Genomic DNA, 19,696 nt, shown 5'->3' on the forward strand with positions numbered 1-19,696 from the left:
GGTAGTCTAGAATTTAGACTCCAGTATACTTCTTAGGTAACTGTTAGTTTTAACAAAAAAGTTAGTTCTATTATTTTAACATATATTCAGTTTTTATCACTGAATAACAAAATGAAAGACACTTGTTTGAGAATGAGAATGGATTAAGAATTGTTTTGAAAAATTGGACGTAATTGTGGTATTCAGGAGAGAAGAGAATTTTGATTGTTTGCTTGCTGTGCTCTAACACATTCTTTCTTGCATTGATTGGGAATAATTGGCAAATGCATCTCTGTCAGATTTATTGATCATTTTGAAGACAGCTCAACTAGGTTTATATGCGGATATAATCATGTGGGAGTAACAAGCTTGCAGAATACAAGACTTTCTACCACTATGCAGAGTTCAAGGCTTCAACATTCCCATCTTCCTTCTTACTTCATCCCCAGACTTTTAAATAATGACAAAAACTTAATGCTACATCCTTTGGTTGTATCAATAGTCATTGTTCACTCACCATCTGTGACACAATTTGTACTGATCTTTTTGTGTGTAAATGATTTAACACTGAGATATTATTTATCTTCTCTATCATTGACTATTATTTATCTTTTTTAGGACTGTTGACCCTTGAACAACATGGGTTTGAACCATGCAGGGGCACTTTTATGTGAATTTTTCTCAATAATTATATTGGAAAATTTTTTGGACTTGTAACAATTTGAAAAAAAGCAGATGAACCATGTAGGCTCATCTACATTTCAGAAATACTGAAAAAAAAATTAAGAAAAAGGTACTATTCTAAGAATACAGTATATAATACATAAAACAAAATATATGTTGACTGTATCATCAGTAAGGCTTCCGGTCAACAGTAGGCTGTCACTTGTTACATTTTTGAAGAGTTAACAGTTATAAGCAGATTTTCAATTGTGCAAAGGATCGATGCCACTAACTCATGCATTATTGAAGGGTCAGCTGTATTCTTTATTCCTTGCAGTTGTAAGTCCCATGTTCAATGGTCAGAAATATTCTATTCTTAGCAGAGGAAAAGATTTTGTATCTGACTAGCCTTTATTCCTTGGAATCTACTCTATCTGTCACTATTTCTCCCTTTTTTGGACAACTACTCTCAAGTATTTACTGACTCCAATTTCTGTAATACATTTAAAGTGTTTATCTTCTACACTTGATCTTAGCCAAAAGGCCGAGAAGCGATTAAAGTGTTTATCTTCTGCCTAACAGAAGGTAAACTAACAGCATCTCCGTCTCTCCTTTGTTTACAGAGGAAATTCTCCAAAAAATATTGGTCATACAAAATGCTAAACTTAAAATGTAACCAGAATTGATATTTTCTTGAAAAAGTAATTGTATAGGTGTATGATTTAGTCACTCTTGCAGAGATTAGAGACAACATGAGATGAGAAGCATAGTCTACATGACTATGATACAACTTTCCTCTTCATTTTGGTTTTCCATTTATTTTAATTTTAGGCAACTTCATATTAAATATATATCCCATACTAAGTGAGAGCTGATAGGGAAGAAATGTAGCATAGGGAGTAGAATAAGGGCTCTTTTATCAACTGCCAGGGTTTGAATCCAGTCACTTTTATGTACTAGCTGTGTGACTCTGGGCAAATTCATATGATTTTTGTGATTAGGACATAGTGTGAGTATATAAGGTACCTAGGACAATGCTTAGCATATAATATGGGATCCATAAGAGTTGGAACACCTGACCATTCTAGTTTTCATGCTGTTTGGGAGTATATTTAATTACTGCTAAATACAATTATGTTTTTAAGCATATTTTATTTATACAAAATTATACACAATAGTGAAGATACCATTATAACTATAAACTCATTTATTTGTGTACCAGGAAAAAATTATCAATACGTTGTAATCTATATTTGAAACCATGCAGAAGGCATATACCTACATCACATTCTGTAACTACTACTTCTATTACTACTAACTATGTAATTACTACAATATATTTGTGGAACTTCCCACAAAGAGCAGTGTCAACAATGGTGAATATACATATGTCAACTTTAAAAAATAGACAAAATATAACACAATTTGCAAGATGACTATTAATGATTAAAATACTCAATTGCATATAAAGGGACAATTTAAAAAATAAATTAATTAACCTATGGTGCTTGGGTGGCTCAGCAGGTTAAGCATCTGACTTCAGCTCAGGTCATGATCTTACAACTCATGGGTTCAAGCCCCGCATCAGGCTCTGTACTAACAGCTAGGAGCCTGGAGCCTGGAGCCTGCTCTGGATTCTGTATCTCCCTCTCTTTGCCCCTACCCTGCTTGCAATCTGTCTCTCCCTCTCTCAAAAATAATAAACATTAAAAATTTTTTAAATAAAATAAATTAATCAGAATGTGAGAAAACAGTATGGCATAGTGGAAGCAGTGTGAGTCTTGGAATTGGAGAGACCCAGCTACTTAACTATTAAATTTATTACTTTAAACAAGTTGTTAAACTTTTCTGATATGGGGTTTCTTCATTTATATATATGCTAATAATTCCACCTACCTCTCATAGATTATCCATTTTTCCCCATTACCTATTATGGAAGTTATGTGCAAATTTTTGAAGTTGCCTAAATATCCTAATAATATAGGAATATTATTAATCATAATACATACCAGAAAATATCTTACTATTTTCTAGTAATTTGTGACAATATGTTTTAAGGTACATGAATTGATCCATCAAAGTGTGATACGCACTATGTTTGCTAGACATTCTTCATATTATAAATGAAGAAATCCTAGCTATGTGATCTTACTTGAAAAATGGAATGTAAACTAACATTTATTGCCTATACTGTACCAGCATAATGCTAAATTCTCTTATATGTTAACTCATTTAATTCATTTTATGTTACCCCATTTAATTCAGCCAATAAATGTATGAGGAAGACTAAAGATGGCTAGAAAGAAATAGCCTTTTAACTCATGTTGAGTCCCTACTTCAATAAATGCCCAAGTCAAAATTCACTTTTTCTATGATTGTTTTTTTTTACATCCTGTATTTTTCTTCTGTAATCTACTTTATACTCCATTCTGAATTTATGTATTGGTAAAAGGTAAAATGAGAATTAAGAACTGGATACTATAGCAATTTGTGTATTAGGTCACATAATGAGGAGATAGCTAATTAGTAGGAAGACCGTGAAGTAGGTAGACTGCTTGGGTTCCAGTCAGTACCCCAAATCTTGGAAGGACAATTTAGGTAAAAGGCCAGTCAGCAAATGAAACCAAAACAGATACTTTTGTTTCTGAGCCTTAGGTTTTAGGCAGGGGCGTGGTTACCAGTAAAGGGGATAAAAATCAAGGTTCTGCACGCAAAATAAGAAGCATAAATAGAGTTAACATAATGGTTGCTTGGCCTCTTGATTTAGAGTATGTCTGGTCTCCAAATGGATGAAAGCTAAATTTATAAGAAGTAAATGATACTTATTGGCATTGTTAGGTCAGTGTTTTTCAAAATCTGTTCCTCATAATACCAGTATATGAATTTCCCTGTTAAGAAAGGGTTCTGTTGTCAAATGATTTGGAGGAATACAAAATTTGCTCACCTTTCTATGATAAATGCACTAAGAAATCTAGCAATAGAGAAAGTTATTTCATTCTGTTTTACCCAGTGTTTCCCAAAACTATTTGATTACAAAATACTTTCCTCACATAGTATCTCTTAATATTCCCCACAAGTGTTCTACAAAACATAGACATGTGTTATTTTATAAAAATATGTCCCCCAATCGTGTGTGTGTGTGTGTGTGTGTGTGTGTGTGTGTGTGAAGTGAAATATAGAAGGGATACACAAGGTTATTAGCATAGGTTTGTGGACAAGATGACTTGAGGAAGGAGTTAGGTGGGAAGGGAAGGGAAGGGAAGGGAAGGGAAGGGAAGGGAAGGCAGGGGAAAGGAAAGAAGGGTAGGGAAAAGAAGAAGTAAAAGTAAATACCCAACAAATAAGAATCTGAATATGAATTTATTCCAGATGAAATGAAATTCATAGAACCTGATGAACAAGTCTATAAACAAGTAAATGAAAAGATACCATCCATGTTAAAAGGATAAGAATTTGTGAAACAAACAGGCAAAAATATGAGAATAGTAAGATGTGGAAAAGATGCAATTAGAAATATTGGCAATGAAGAAAATACTGAGATTATAAGGAAAATCCCAATAAATGGGATAAATTCTAATTTGTAGACAAAGGTATAATGAATTGAAATATATTATTGAGTAATTTTATTAATCAAATATTTATACATGCTATACCAAGTTCTTTTTAGTTCTTCTTGAAATAGCTTTTGTGAATTTTAATCATATAGAAGTCTATTACCAAATTCTTTTTAAAAGTGCTTCTTAAATGAATCAATCTCCCAACAACCCTATGACATGCACTACTATTGTCAATATTTTACAAATGAGGAAACTGATGTTTAGAGGTTAAGTAATTTGCTCAAAAACATATAGCTGGTAAGTAAAGAATTCACTCCAAGCACTGTCCATGCAGACAAATAGATAAAAGCATGAAAAGCAATTAAGAAACCAAAAGATGGATAGATATAAGTTATGGGAATGGTACCATCTAACTTCCAGATAATGGTTAACTTTCAGAAGCAGAGGAGAGTTATTGATTATGGTGTTTAAATGGTATCTACGGTTACATTTGTTTGAAAATGACAGAACCCATTGAAGAAAATATAGGAAGATGGCAACATCTCTTAAGTTTGGTGATGGGTATTTGGATCTCCAGATATTTAAAAAAAAATCATGAAAATTCAAATTTAATATTTAAAAAGTGATCTGAGAACAGACTGTTTCATTTTGTAAAAATAAATTATATGTACAAAAGAATGAAAGAAATACATCATTTTTGTTATCATTACATTTAAAACAATGCTTTTATAAATGTTCTTAGGTTAAGATGCTCCTATAAAGTAGCATCCAATCCAGAGCTCAATGCATGTTTTCAAAGTTAGACTTATTATATTTCTGGCCATATATTCCAATTGCATCGTTCGGCTGCATTGCGAAAAACTTCATGCATTACTCTTGGGAACAATTAAGAGACCTTTTGAGCCAAGTTACCAATAGATTATGGAATATGACATCACTCTCCTATTTATCTTTTATTTCAACTTTCATGATTTTTATCAATGCACATTCTAAACTCTTCAAGTTTCCAAAAAATACAAAATAAAATTGATTGTTTTTAAAACTTTAATTCGTTTAAATGTACCAACCCAATATTTTCATTAAAATGTCCCTAAATAATAGGATTTTACTAATTTATACTAGAAAATTCTAGCTAATAATATTTTTCTTTTTACAGATTTCCATTATTTTGAATATGTCTATTGCCAAATACAATCAATTCCCAAATGACCACTCTTTAAGACAAGTATATGACATTGCTGAAAATATTGATTGGGATAAACTCAGCCTCTTCTCATTAAATGTTCTCTCTGGACTGGAGAAGAGTAGGAAATGCAAACAAGTAAACAGTGTTCACCATCATTTAAAAAATTCCATGGGCATAGGAGATATGAGTGTGTTGCTGGTAGAAGTAGGAGACAGACACTGGCTCTTAATGTTTATTTTATACTAGACCCTTTATAACAGAATTTCAGATTATTGATCGACATTGCCTGATTCCATTTCATTGAGTCCCATGAGAGTTGAAATTGCAGACTGAGATAAACTAAAAGTACCAAGTTCATCATGTTTAAAACTGCTTTTTCAGGGTATTGCTTTCCCTCTGCTACTTCAGTGCTATTCCTCCACCACTGAGAGGTTGTAATTGCAAAATGGATGTAGGGGAATAGCTTTTAAAAAAAAAAAAAAAGAGCAGTTATGATCTAATGTCATATCGTCTGTGATGTGTGTCTGAAAGATTTATGCCCTGATTAAAGAAGCCTTGATTGAATTTTCTGATAGAAAATTGTTTTGGTCATTGGCACATGTGTTGCATATTCTTTGATCCAAAGTCTGTTTCACTTATTGCTTGAAAAGTTAAGAGAAAGACCTAAGGAAGAAAAATACTGTAAGTAGAAAGGAGGTAAAATGTATTCTATAAATCAAGCAGGCATTGGGATTTAGTGACCAATAATTTATGGTCAAGAAAGAGTTTCCAATGCATTCTCATTTTTAGTTGACATTTCAACCACTTAATCATTCATTCATTCACTCAACAAATATTTATTTATTCAACACAAAGAGTGAATATTACTTTGTGCCAGGCATGGTTTTAGGCACAAATTATACATCAGTAAACAGTATGACAGGGACAATGTTCTCTAGTTTGTAGTGAGGGCTGTCAGTCAGTAAACAAGGAAAGGAATGAGTGAATGAAGACTTCCAATAGTGACTAATGCCATAAAGCAAATAGAACAGAGTTTGAGGTGATAAAAATTAATGGAAATGAGGAATCTTCCTAGATTAAATATAGGTTACAAATGGCCTCTTTGAACATTCAAAGGGGCTGACCATATAGCTTACTAAGGGTAAGATGGATGAAAGGAAGGAGTGGTCAGTCAATATCAGAACATTCTAAGCAAAAGCAACAAATCCTAAGCCCTAAAGGGAAAGTGAGATTGGCTTAGTCTAATACTGAATAGACTAGTGATGGGTGGAATATTTTAGGTATTAAGATTATGAGATCACAGAGATAGAATCAAGAGTTCTCTTTTGGAAGACAGTGTTGCTCAATACTTTTTTGCACACTTGAATCATCTAAGGAATATTTAAAACTATCAACTGCTAGGTTGAACGTGAAGCCAATTCAATCAAAATAGACAGTACCTACACAACAGTTGAGAATCATTCACATGAAGCTTTGCAGGCCATGGAATGGATTCTGTATTTTATTCCAAGTGCAATGGCAATAGATCTCTTCTTGAGTATCTTTTGGCTTGTATCTAACAGTAGATTGGCAAAACCCTTACTAAACACATCGACAAACACCACCATCTTATCAGATCAACTCTTTATATACCAAAACTTAAGAAATTATATTTCCCATAACCAATATTTAATAAACACATTTTTTCCTTTCATAATTCACTTCCACATTTCCTAAATGCCCATCAAACTATTACCACTCCTTTAACCTCTCAAGAAGTTCCTTTCCTCTCTTCTCTTACATTTGCCTGGTCACAGACAAAAACACTGGTGATTTCAAAGTTACAAGCAGCATATTCCTTAAAGCATCCATGGTCAGACAACCATGAAGTCTAAAAGGGTGAGTTGACTTCTTAAGCAGTCACATGGAATGGACTGAATTCCACAGGGAATGGAAGAATTTTAAATGTGTCATGAATTATTTTGATTTCAGTAAAACAAACCCATCTCCAGGTGAATCCAAGTAGCAGACTTATTTAGTATCATCAATCTTGACTTTCAATTCAAAACGCTTGCCCTTGAAGGCTCTAAGTGCTCCTTAGTCCAGACATGTACTCAGGGCTTTGTATGAGTTATATATTAGAATGGTTGATAGTGTGCCGTATTTTTAAAATAAGCAAGTTTTAAAAATTGTGTGTGATCATACTTCTCAGCCTTCTCTCTACTAGCCTTCACTTTACTGCCAAAATTCTCCTTTTCCTTAATGAGTTGTTCGGAGGACCATTGATGATAATGCATTGGGAGCTGAAAAGAGTGGAAAGAATAGATTTGAGATGGTTTCATCACTTTCTGTTTTGAAGTTAATAAAGTTCTATAGAGAATGGAGACAAAAGAAGTGTTAATTTGATTTGGGGCCATGAAGGGAAGATTTAAAAACTTAGACTAACTCTGAAGATGTTGATAACTTTAGAAAAAACATGCCATCAACTTTATCTCCTGTTCTTTTGATTAAAGGCACTGGCAGTGTTTTCTGGGCCAAAAGCAAATAGTGCAGATTTTATGTATTTGATTACCTCGATGTTGAATGAAATGGATAGCAGAAAGGACAATAAGGCCAAATAAGATTCAACTCCACTGTGTCCATTTATCAGATCCTGTGAGATTAACACCATTGAAATACAATTCTCATTAGAAGATTTTGTTTCTCTCAAGGACATTGACTCCCTGGTGCCCTGATCCTAAATTGGAGTTTTATGAATCTTGATTACCTTGTGGAAAATGAAATGTATCAGAGAATTCAGCTTTGCATCTATTTGTGCAGGGGAGTTAAATTTATTTCCTGCCAACATCAGCAAGTCTGATTTTAGAGAATGCAGCTCATTAGAATAAGTTAACCATATTAGAATATATGCTGCTCCATTCCTCCCTGCCAGCTGCTCTGGGTGCTACAATGCATCCTGAGAAGCCAAAGAGAAAGCAGACCTCCCCTGCACCTCATTCACTGATTCTGTTCAGAATAGGAAATTGGTTCAAATAAAGAAAACTTTCTAACAGGCTGGGTTTAGACATGTCCTGGGCAACAGAAATTCGTATAAGAAAGTGGAGGACTACCATAGCACCTATGCAGTCACCAAATTCCAGCCATAAGAAGCAGCACAGGGGAGTTAGAATGTAGAGAGACACCATTATTGGTACAGCGGCCAGTTTCTGGTTGATATATTTGAACTCTCTTTTCTTCTACCAATTTGCAATTACAGAAAGATTTTGCTTATGTTCTTGGGCTCAAGATATATTCTTTTTTTTTTTTACTTTTTTACAATCTTTGCTTCCATAGGTATGATCTATCCCACTTTTTCCCCCCATTCTTAATGTTGTTTGTGTTTTCCAGGCCACTATCATCCTATACTTGCATGATTGTGCTATTTTTCAAATTCATCTCTGCTAATTCCCAGAGAACATTGCTCCATTCACCAATATACACACAAAAGCACACACTTGTTTTCACACAGAAAAATCCATTATTCCGGTGCACCTGGGTGGTTCAGACAGTTAAGAGTTTGACTCTTTAGCTCAGATCATGATTTTAGGCTATGTCATGTTCTCCTGATTCTTGGGATTGAGCCCCGAAGCTCAGAGTCCTCTTGGGATTCTCTCTCTCCCCCCCTCTCTCTCTGCCCCCCGCTTCCTTGCCCTGTCTCTTGCTCACTCTCAATATAAATAAACTTAAAATAATCTATTATTCCAAATCTTGGTAAATTTGCCAAAATATCATTGATAACATTTCACTAATAGTCACTAAAAACATAACAAATTGACAGCAAAATAGTAGTATGTTTCATGGTATCATTCCACTACTTGAAAATCTCAAACGTTTCTTCATTTAGGATGAAAACCAAGCATCTTAACCTGGCCCTGACAGCCCTACTACCTGCTATAATTCAGATTGACGCTGGATCACAGAGACGAAGTAAGCATCAGTGGGACACTACACATAAAGTGCTTAACATACTGCCTAACACATTGAAAGACCTCAGGAAAATACTGTAGTCAACATAACCATTAAATTATTTCAATATAAGGTGCCCTTAGAACAATCAGGCTGTCAATCAGTGTGTCAATCCACACTTTTAATTATATTTCCCCTCTCCTTTTACATATATACATACACACACACATATAGATATATCTTTATATACAACCTTTTCTTTGAGACTTAGGAAGGGCACATATGGTAAGAGATAGGAACAGAGGGCTCTGCTGTCTGAATCCATTATTTTGAATCCTGTCTTCACTATTTCTTAGTTCCGTACAAGCTGGTAACCTCTCCAAGCCTCAGTACTCCTGTCAGTCGAATAGGACAATAACAACACTCACCCGCTAGACATGTGAGAATTGAAAGAAATAATGCATGTCAAACACTTAGTACAGCACATGGCACATAGTAGACATTCAACTGATACTTTCTGAATAATCAATTTCAGGTTCCATGTTCTCTGCCAATTTTTTCTCAAACAGCCCAGCCCCTGGTGGTTCAATCTTTATTTTAAAAATGGTCTGTGCAACTCACTTGGTGTAGAACCCTTGCCTTATACTCCATTGTCACCATTTTGAGTTACTCAATTTTTGTTGCATTATTAACTTTTGCTCTCCAAAATGGCCATTGACTTTTAGAAAAAACAATTATACTCTGCCTCTACTATTTAGCATGTCTACCATGGTGAGTTTCCTTTAGCTTTCACTCATTCATTCAACAAATATGCACTGTCATGTTGAATTAAGACCACTTACACTACAGAGTCTCTGAACTCATGGGATTAATGTTTTACAGGGAAAAAAAAACAGATATAATATTAAGGAGAGTACAAGAAAGTAAATAGTTAACGTTGAAGCAAATATTGTTAATTTTACATCACTAATAGAATGAATATGTATCCATATAAATGTATATACATTGTATAAACATGTACAGAGATTAAAACTAAGAAGAGGGAGCTTGGGGGTGCCTGGGTGGCTCAGTCAGTTAAACGTCCGACTTCTGCTCAGGTCATGATCTCACGGTTTGTAAGTTGGAGCCCCACATCAGGCTCTATACTGACAGCTGGGAGCTTGGAGCCTGCTTTGGATTTTGTGTCTCCCTCTCTCTCTACCCCTCCTCCTCTCACACTCTGTCTCTCAAAAATAAACATTAAAAAAAAAGAAGAGGGAGCTTATATCATGCCATGGTTAAGAATCAATGACTCAATGCTTTTGAAATTTTAGAATATTTACTCCTTACCCTATCATCTTTAGGTGAGATCAAGTATTGGGGGTAATACTCATTTCTCAGTTTCTTTGGATTTGGCAATGATTTCCATTAAGAATTCCGGTTTTCTTCAAAGTATGAGCATGATTCAGACAGCCTTTCATCATCTCCTGGCTAGTGTTCTCTCTTAATTCTTACAAAATAACTTTACATCTTTAGCACATGACTGGGTGCCCAAACTGTTGCTGAGCTGCTGGAAAGCAAACAGGACACTGAGGATGGAACAGTGTGTTAGCAAAAGCTGCTCAAACCTAATATGTAGAGTCTGTTAGCTAAGCCAACACTAAAAAGTAGCATTTAAGAAGAGCATTTATCAGGGGAAAAAGGAGTGCATGGGAGAGAGTAGTGTTTTATTGATCTGTAGAAGTTTATTTTTCCATTCTGCAATGTTAATCAATTTCTTAAATAAAGCAAAAGTACCAGTATTGATAATCTCAATGATGGTTTAAGTTTTCTAGGACAACAGAGGTATCATATTGACATTGTAATAACACAAATGCCAGGCTTGATTGTGTTTGACACATTCACTGGTAGGTTTTGATTGCTAGAATTAATCCCTCACTGTGAAAGAGATGTTTTCAAGATGTTGGGTTTAGGGCTGGTGAATTAGAAGGATATAAAGGACTTTTTATTTCATCCTCTCTTAGTTGCCATAGACTTTTCATGATCACAGAAAGTCAAGAAAGCAAAGTGGGATTGTAAAAATAGAGTATTAAAAGGGCCAACTGGGCCACTTTTAATCTATATTATATAACAACCCCTAAGCCTGAACATTTATTAATGGTTTAATATATCATTAATATTTGTTTACAATCATTATAGTACTAATTTAACAGCATATAGATGTGTATTATTGAAAGTCTTTCTTTAAACCCTATTTTCATGCCAGAGATCACTATGTACTGAGCTTTCCGCCACTGATTTCCCATTCCATTTGGTTTCTCCAGTCAATCAGACCCACTCCCATTGTGTCCCCTGCCAAAGTGAGAATACAGTTACAGATAAGAAAGATAAGAAAGAGGCAAACGACATAAGCAGCTTTGATTTCACCCACAAGCAGACACATGTCATGCTGTCATTAAAAGTTTCTCTAATTCTGGGGGCACCCGGCTGGCTTAGTAGGTACAGCATGTGACTCTTGATCTTAGGGTCATGAGTTCAAGCCTCATATAAGGCATATGATTTAATTAAAAAATAAAAATAAATTTAAAATAATTTTTTTAAGTTTCTAACCCTGGTCAATTCCCAGCACAGTTTTGACGGTCTGTGTTCAAGTTGTTATTCAATTCAGGGATATGGAAAAATACATAAAACTGACCCTTTGATACATCTTCTTATACTTTTTATTTTACTTCATTTCATTTTTACATTTCCATTTTTTAAAAAATGTTTATTTATTTATTTTGAGAAAGAGCATGAGTGGGGGAGGGGCAGAGAGAGAGAGAGAGAGAGAGAGAGAGAGAGAGAGAGAGAGAGAGAGAAAGAATCTCAAGCAGGCTCCACACTGTCAGCTCAGAGCTCCATGCAGGACTCAAACTCACCAACTACGAGATCATGACCTGAGCCGAAATCAAGAGTCAGTCGCTTAGCTGACTGAGCCACCCAGGTGCCCCTTAAGCATTTTTACATTTCTGAATAAAGATGATATGAAAAATATTCTATGTATATAGCACTGATTATATGAAAGAAACTCTGCAAGCTCAAGAGGTGCCTTACAGATTTCAAATTCTAACCATTTTGTTATATTTAAAAAGCCAGTGTACCAATTCAGATAAGAACCAAAGAAATCTGCTAAACTATATAAGGAAAAAACAACTGAATATATTTTTCAAGTCAGTTATAAATCATCAGTGAAAGAAAAATATTTTAAATATTGAAAAATTAACATGATTACTTTCCTCACATATTGGCAGTAACCCAAGAGATTCCAAAAACAAGAAGAACTTAACTTGTACAAATATTTAGCATATAAGCCCACATATACACAAGTGCATATTTAAACACAGTCTTGTTTTGTTTTTTTTTTTTACTGAAATGCATCTTGGAAGAAAGTCCTCTATGATAGGTGCTATTGAAAGGTTAGTAGCACTAAGCAGTGATATATGCTAAAATAAGAATGCATTTATGGAGTAATGGAATCCCTCCTAGGAAAATATTTGCCAGTGTCTTTTCCAAAATGGTGTCATAAGAAAAGAGATTAGAAAAATTTTACTTTAGAGTGTGCTGTGTGATAATACATTTAACACCTTGTTCAGTGAAATTTTACGTGCAAGGCAATTTATTTCAGTGAAGATACAACGTATTTTTTTCTGTTATATCTTGTCAAATAGCTGTAAAATTAGTTGATTAAATGTTGTTTAATACTAAAAGAAGAATGTGCAAGTGGTTCACCTGTCAGAAGCATGGTGCTTAGGGACTGTTGGGGCAAGGACTGAGGGTGGAGAGGTGAAGGTGGTGACGAGCAAGACGGTTAAGAGACTGCAGACACAAAGAAGGAGAGATTATTAGTCTCTGCTGTGAATTCAAGTATAGAAAGGAAAAGGGGAATGGAATGCAATTTTAGAAAGCTTTCCATGTTAAGTAATAGATAAAATTTCAACAACATCCCTTTAAGGAAAATTCTTAGTAAGGATTCACAATATTCTTCAATAAGTAGGGAAGAGATACATCTTATTGAGACCAAAAGAAACGTTCCTGATCTCTTAGAAATATTTATTATATGAAATTTATTGTCAAATTAGTTTCCATACAACACCCAGTGCTCATCCCAAAAGATGCCCTCTTCAATGCCCATCACCTACCCTCTCCTCCCTCCTACCCCCCATCAACCCTCAGTTTGTTCTCAGTTTTTAAGAGTCTCTTATGCTTTGGCTCTCCCCCACTCTAACCTCTTTTTTTCTTTTTTTTTCTTCCCCTCCCCCATGGGTTTCTGTTAAGTTTCTCAAGATCCACATAAGAGTGAAAACATATGGTATCTGTCTTTCTCTGTATGGCTTATTTCACTTAGCATAACACTCTCCAGTTCCATCCACATTGCTACAAAGGGCCATATTTAGCTTGTATTTTGGTTACTATAATCTGGGAGGTTTGAACTTTGAGATTAATGGATCCTGCACGTATTATAAGATTCCAAGAAAACCATTACTAGCCAGTGAGGAATGGGACACTGGACAGAGATCAGAGTATGTAGTGATATACAGAATGATGCTTAATTTGAGACTGTGTGACTTTATCCAATTAAGTGTAAAACAGGAATAACCAAACAAAAATTTCCCAGTGACATTACTACCCAGATTAATGGGCTTCAGTAAACATGCAATGAAACTCTTTTTTAAAAAGTTCCTTTTGAACTGGAAAGAATAGAAATATTACCTGGTGTACTTTGGTGGCTTAGTTGGCTGAGCATCCGACTCTAGATTTCCACTCAGGTCACAACCCTAGAGTCATGGGATGAAGCCCCACATCGAACCCTGTGTCAGGCTCCACACGGAGCATGGAGCCTGCTTAAGATTCTCTCTCTGCCTCTGCCCCTCTCCCCCACTCACACACGCTCTCTTTGTCATCCCATTTCTTCTTCTTCATTCTGGATACATAGGAAGACTGCATTTCCTTCCATTCTTTGTGATTAAGTTGAGGAACTCTGACTCATTTTCATTAATGAATGTGAGTGAAGTGATGTCTGTCACATCTGGACCAAACATGAAAAAGAGAAAACCATTGATGGTGGTGCTTGTTACTTTTTATTTCATTTCATTTTATTTTGAGAAAGACCTTCAAATTAAATGGGCTTGATTCAAAGAGAGTGTGAAAATGTGTTGAATTCTGAAGCTTGCAATTCTCAAAGACATCTTTGTCATTCACTCTGCTAGACAAGTCTTAATAATGCTTCAGTATCTGTTTATAAGAATTAAGCTTAAGCAACTTATCTATATGTGAAATTATTTAAACCAGCTAAATTACTACCATAATAGTTTCTTCATCTAAATCATTAAAGCAATATAGGTAAGTGATCCAATAGTAGCCCAGGGTCCTCTTCTCTACAGTAAGGTTTGTTTGGTTCCTCTCACCAGATCTACAATTCACTTGCCTGGGTTCAACCCTGAAGGGGTTGCCCATGAGTTGTACCCAGGAGGACGCTAATTATGTTGTAACCATCATTTTTTTTAGGATATCATAACCTTGTACACCTCTCACAGCTGCAACTATTAATCATGGAATATATATTTTAACTATATTTTTAAAAAATGCATAAATTTGAGAATTCCTAGAGCTTTCTTCTTGCTCTTCCATACTGTGTGTTTAACTCTATGGCAGTACAAGCTTATCTTTGCCTCATTCATGGCACTGAATGTTGCCCCTGGCTAAGATCCTGGACCAAAATGAATTAACCTTCAAAGCATGGAAGAATACTTTACATAGCATGCATATTCTTTATTCTGAAAAAAGTTAGTTTAAAGAATTCTAAGGATATTAGAAAAAATTAAAATTCATAATGCTTATTAAAAAACCTGAGATTTTTATAGCCCTGGTGACTTAGGTTGTTAGATGTGCCAGAGGAATTTTTCTCTTTCTTTTTTTTATCTGTCATTAATTGGTGCTGTTTTTACACAGAACTGTCTTCCTCTGGAGTCACCACCTGCAGTAACTTATTATAGATTCTTCAGTTCCATTATTCATATTTTTGCTTCTGCATCTAGATACCACCCTACTGTCATCCACTTTATGTGACACATGGTGCTTAGAACTTGCTACCATCAAATGTTGCAAAATAAAATAGAGATACCATTCATCTAAAGTTAATACAATTTGGCAACTCTCCAAAATGGGTTGGAGAATTGTAACTTCCCAAGTTTAGTGTAGCTGACAGTTTAGAAATCCAATAGTTAATAAATTATGGAAATAGTAAAAATAACTAATGCATAAGTGGAGTACAAAAGTTAAACCTTTAAATATGAAACTGATAAGGGTAAAACTGTGTCTTTAGTGTGCTTTATGAAAACAATTCCCATTATATTTATTTACTTACTTATATTTGAGACAGAGAGAGCAGGTATGCAAACAGGGGGAGGGGCAGAGAGAGAAAAGAGAGAGGATCCCCAGCAGACTCCGCACTCAGCATGGAGCCTGTTTTGGGGCTCAAACTTATGACCTTGAGAACATGACCTGAGCCGAAACCAAGAGTCAGACTCTAAACAAACTGAGCCACCCATGCACTCCCTATTCCTATTAGAAAAGCATGGAAGTATTAGGGAAGGCTACCAAATAAAAAGTCTTTGTTAATTACATTGTTTAGCATTGTTTCAGAGTCACATCAAGTATATATATTTACCAAATCTTCTCAAATCTTTTCAAAGCACTCATTTTGAAAAGCTGACCTATTTCCAAAGCCACCCTGAGAAAAATATCTATATATCTGATAATACATATTAAATCCAACAAATCCTTTAAAATAGTTGCATTTTCCTGTCATACAATTCATTCTAAACAATACAATGGAACCCTGAAGTAAACTTGATATTTGCAAGCAAAGTTTCCTATGAGAAGTTTTTTGAGTTCTCTATCAAAACAGATTCAATAATAAATATTTTAGATAGATCTCATTATATGTAGAATGGTACCATATAATTAACTATCCAAACATAAACCTTAAGAAAAAGTGCTATCGAGATGCCCCATTGACCTATACTGTAATGAAATATACTATAGACCTATACTCTAATGAAAGGGCTGATATGTAACAGGTGAAATTGACTATGTTGACAGGCTTATAATGACTAATACTTATTTAATTGTAGAATAGAAATGGCCATCTGATTCTCATGGGTTCATTTAGCTTTATTATACACTATCTGATTTCTTCCCAGAAGTTTGCAAGTCATGCCCTCCAAGGACTGATCCTCAGATACCTGACTAAGATAAATGTCTGAGGATCTAGTCTCTCTGATCACTATAAAGAGATACAGAATGACTTTTAAAAAAGTATTTGAGGGGAACCTGGGTGGCTCAGTTGGTTAAGCATCCTACTTCAGCCCAGGTCATGATCTCGCCGTTCTTGAGTTCAAGTCCTGCATCAGACTCTGTGCAGACAGATCAGAGTCTGGAGTCTGTTTCCGATTCTGTGTCTCCCTCTCTCTCTGCCCCTCCCCCACTCATGCTCTGTCTGTCTCTCTCTCTCAAAATAAGTAAACATTAAAAAATTTTTAAAAAGTATTTGACAACAAGCAACATAATTGCAATAAATTCATATCTTTCAGTACTCACTCTAAACGTCAATGGACTAAATGCTCTAATCAAAAGACATAGGGTAACACAATGGATAAGAAAACAAGATCCATCTATATGCTGTTTACAAGAGACCCACTTTAGACCTAAAGACACCTTCAGATTGAAAGTAAGTGGATAGAGAACCATCTATCATGCTCATGCTCAACAAAAGAAACCCAGAGTAGCCATAATTATATCAGACAATCTAGACTTTAAAATGAAGACTGTATCAAGAGATGCAGAAGGGCATTATATCATAATTAAGGGGTCTATCCACCAGGAAGATCTAACAATTGTAAACATTTATGCGCCAAATGTGAGAGCACCCAAATATATAAATCAATTAATCACAAACATAAAGAAACTCATTGATAGTAATACCATAATAGTAGAAGACTTCAACACCCCACTCACAGCAATGAACAGATCATCTAATCAAAAATCAACAAGGAAACAATGGCTTTGAATGATACACTGGACCATATGGACTTGAGATATCTTCAGAACATTTCATCCTAAAGCAGTGGAATGTACATTCTTCTCCATTGCACATGGAACGTTCTCAAGAATAGACGACATACTGGGATACAAATCATCCCTCAGCAAGTATAAAAAGATTGAGATCATACTGTGCATATTTTCAGACCACAACATTACGAAACTTGAAATCAACCACAAGAAAAAATTTGGAAAGATAACAAATTCTTGGAGACTAAAGAACATCCTACTAAAGAATTAATGGGCCAACCAAGAAGTTAAAGAGGAAATTAAAAAGTATATGGAAGCCAATGAAAATGATGACACCACAACCCAAAACCTCTGGGACGCAGCAAAGGCAGTAGTAAGAGGAAAGTATATAGTAATTCAGGCCTTCCTAAAGAAGGAGGAAAGATCTCTGATACACAACCTAACCTTACACCTTAAAGAGCTGGAAAAAGAACAGCAAATAAAACCCAAGCCAGCAGAAGACAGGAAATAATAAAGATTAGAGTAGAAATTAATGCTATCAAAACCAAAAAAAGAGTACAACAGATCAATGAAACCAGAAGCTGGCTCTATGAAAGAATTAACAAAATTGATAAACCACTAGCCAGTTGGATCAAAAAGAAAAAGGAAAGGACCCAAATAAATAAAATCAAGAATGAAAGAGGAGAGATCACAACCAATACAGCAGAAATAAAAACAATAGTAAGAGGATATTATGAGCAATTATATGCCAATAAAATGGGCAATCTGGAGTAAATGGACAAATTCCTAGAAACATATACACTACCAAAACTGAAACAGGAAGAAATAGAAAATTTGAACAGACCCATAACCAGTAAAGAAATTGAATTAGTAACCAAAAATCTGCCAAAAAGCAAGAGTCCAAGGCCAGATTGCTTTCCAGGGGAATTCTACCAAATATTTAAGGAAGAGTTAACACCTATTCTCTTGAAGCTGTTCCAAAAAATAGAAATGGGAGGAAAACTTCCAAACTCTTTCTATGAGTCCAGCATTATCTTGATTCCAAAACCAAAGACCTACTAAAAAGGAGAACTATAGGCCAATTTCCCTGATGAACATGGATGCAAAAATCCTCAACAAGATATTAGCCAACCAGATCCAAGAATACATTAAAAAAATTATTCACCACAACCAAGTGGGATTTATACCTGGGATGCAGGCCTGGTTCAATATCTATAAGGCAATCAATGTGATTCATCACAACAATAAAAGAAAGGACAAGAACTATATGATCCTCTCAATAGATGCAGAGAAAGCATTTGACAAAATACAGCATCCTTTCTTGATAAAAACCCTCAAGAAAGTAGGGATGGAAGGATCATACCTCAAGATCATAAAAGCCATATATGAATGACCCAATGCTAATATCATCCTCACTGGAGAAAAAAATGACCCATAAGGTCACGAAAACACAGGGATGTCAACTCTCGTCACAGTTATTCAACATACTATTGGAAGTCTTAGCCTCTGCAATCAGACAACACAAAGAAATAAAAAGCATCCAAATCGGCCAAGAGGAGGTCAAACTTTCACTCTTTGCAGATGACATGATACTCTATATGAAAAACCCAATAGATTCCACCAAAAAACTACTAGAACTGATCCATGAATTCAGCAAAGTTGCAGGATATAAAATCAATGCACAGAAATCGGTTGCATTCCTATTCACCAACAATGAAATGACAGAAAGAGAAATCAAGGAATTGATCCCATTTACAATTGCACCAAAAACCATAAAATACCTAGGAATAAATCTAACCAAAGAGGTGAAAATCTATACACTGAAAACTATAGAAAGCTTATGAAAGAAACTGACTAATACACAAAAATAATGGAAAAAGATTTCATGCTCCTGGATAGGAAGAACAAATATTGTTAAAATGTCAATACTACCCAAAGCAATCTACATATTCAATGCAATCCCTATCGAAATAACACCAACATTCTTCACAGAGCTAGAACAAATAATCCTAATTTGTATGGAGCCAGAAAAGACCCCGAATAGCCAAAGCAATCTCGAAAAAGAAAATCAAATGAGGAGGTATCACAATCCCAGACTTCAAGCTATACTACAAAACTGTAATCATCAAGACAGTATGGTACTGGCACAAGAACAGACACTCAGCTCAATGGAACAGAAGAGAGAACCCGGAAATGGACCCACAAATGTGTGGCCAACTTATCTTTGACAAAGCAGGAAAGACTTTCCAATGGAATAAAGACAGTCTCTTTAGCAAGTGGCGTTGGGAATACTGGACAG

The 19,696-nt window shown here is 35.0% G+C and overlaps 1 pseudogene; it reads right to left on the reverse strand.

Annotated features, from left to right (window-relative positions):
* Positions 1-1,113: 1,113 nt before the first annotated feature.
* LOC122203191 lies at positions 1,114-1,198 on the reverse strand (annotated as a pseudogene).
* Between the last annotated feature and the right edge of the window lie 18,498 nt (positions 1,199-19,696).

The sequence above is a fragment of the Panthera leo genome, chromosome A1 (assembly GCF_018350215.1).
Source record: "Panthera leo isolate Ple1 chromosome A1, P.leo_Ple1_pat1.1, whole genome shotgun sequence".
Taxonomy (NCBI): Eukaryota; Metazoa; Chordata; class Mammalia; order Carnivora; family Felidae; genus Panthera; species Panthera leo.